This window comes from Calidris pugnax, unplaced genomic scaffold (genome assembly GCF_001431845.1).
Source record: "Calidris pugnax isolate Ruff unplaced genomic scaffold, ASM143184v1 scaffold55, whole genome shotgun sequence".
NCBI classification, from domain to species: domain Eukaryota; kingdom Metazoa; phylum Chordata; class Aves; order Charadriiformes; family Scolopacidae; genus Calidris; species Calidris pugnax.
This window is the reverse complement of record NW_015090832.1, coordinates 4,028,078-4,029,474: the sequence shown is the minus strand read 5'-3', so window position 1 is coordinate 4,029,474 and position 1,397 is coordinate 4,028,078.

The window sequence follows — 1,397 nt, the reverse complement described above, 5'->3', positions numbered from 1 at the left end:
GGGTGAGGGAGGGGACGCGTGGCACTGAGGGGACCCACGGAACGTCCCCAGCCCTGGGGAAGAGCAACAGTTTGGGGAGACCAGCCAGAGCCCTGACCGGAGAGGGGGTCCCCAGCATTTGGGAGATGGGGGGGGGATGTCCCACCACCTCTTCACACACAGGGGTAGGGGGGCTGTCTCAGGACACCCAGTTAGACGAAAGCTGCCCTTTCCGCTGCCAAAGGGAGGGCTCTGCCCGCGTGTCCTTGTCCCCTCTGTGCCACCGTGCTCAGAAATGCCCCTTTTATACCGCTGGCAGAATGAAGGGAGCGGTTGTGGGGTCCTTGGAGACCCCCTGGCGTGGAGAGTTGGGCTGTTGAAGAGGGAGAGGCCTGATCAGCGGGATAAATCCCTGCTTTTCATTCCCTCCCGAGCTGCCCCGCTCCTCGGTGACTCCCCTGAACTTCAGGCTGGAAAACTTCTCGGGGCAGGGCTGGCAGTCCCTGCCTGCTTTGGCGTTCCCGGCAGCTCCGAGCCTGCCGGCAGCTCGGTGAGAGGAGGCAGGAACGGGCAGCAAATGGGCAAGCGGAGGGTCCCGGTGGTGGGTGGGCGAGAGGGCTGGTGGCCCCGCAGCCCCCGGGGCTGGCTCTCGCCTCCTGACGTGGCTTCTCCTCCCAGCTCGGAGGGGACGCGGCTGCAGCCTCCTGGCTCCCTCTGGAAGTGGGAAGGTTTCTCCATCTGGATGTCCCGGTGCTGGGATTGGATGGAAACGGTGCCACCGGCTGTGTCTGTGGGTGCCCCAGCCTGCCAGCCCTTCTTTTGGGGAAGCAGAAGGGCCCCCTTGGCAATAACCCCTTGGCTGCCAAGTGATCGCTCGCTCTGTGGCTCTCCCAGGGAAGGAGAAACGTCGCTTGGTTGAGTTAAAACTTTATTTTTGCAGTGACATTTGTGGAAACCCAAGTAGTTGCCACCTCAGCTGGGAGCTGGAAGCTGTTGGGGGTGGTGGGGCAGCCCTGCCCCCCCACTGCTCCCGGGGGAGAACATCACTCCCCCACCCCTTCCCCGTTAAAAAACCATGCCGGCCCCTGTTTCACCTGGGGACTCTGTGCCCCAAACTGGGGTGTGGGTGAGGTGTCCTGCTTCGGGGACACGGCAAGGGGACGGGCATGGTGGCTACTGGGGCTGGCCTTCCCCTGGGTGGCAGGATGGTGGGGAGCTGGGGGGGGCAGGGGCTTTGGGTGCGGGCAGGGGCTCAGGGGCTATGGGGCTTGGGATGGAGGCAGAAGCTCTGGGTGCGGGCAGGGGGTCAGGGGCTTTGGATGGAGTCAGGGGCTTTGGGTGTGGGCAGGGGCTCTGGGGCTTGGGATGGAGGCGGGGGCTCCAGGTGTGGGCAGGGGCTCAAGGGCTTTGGATGGAGG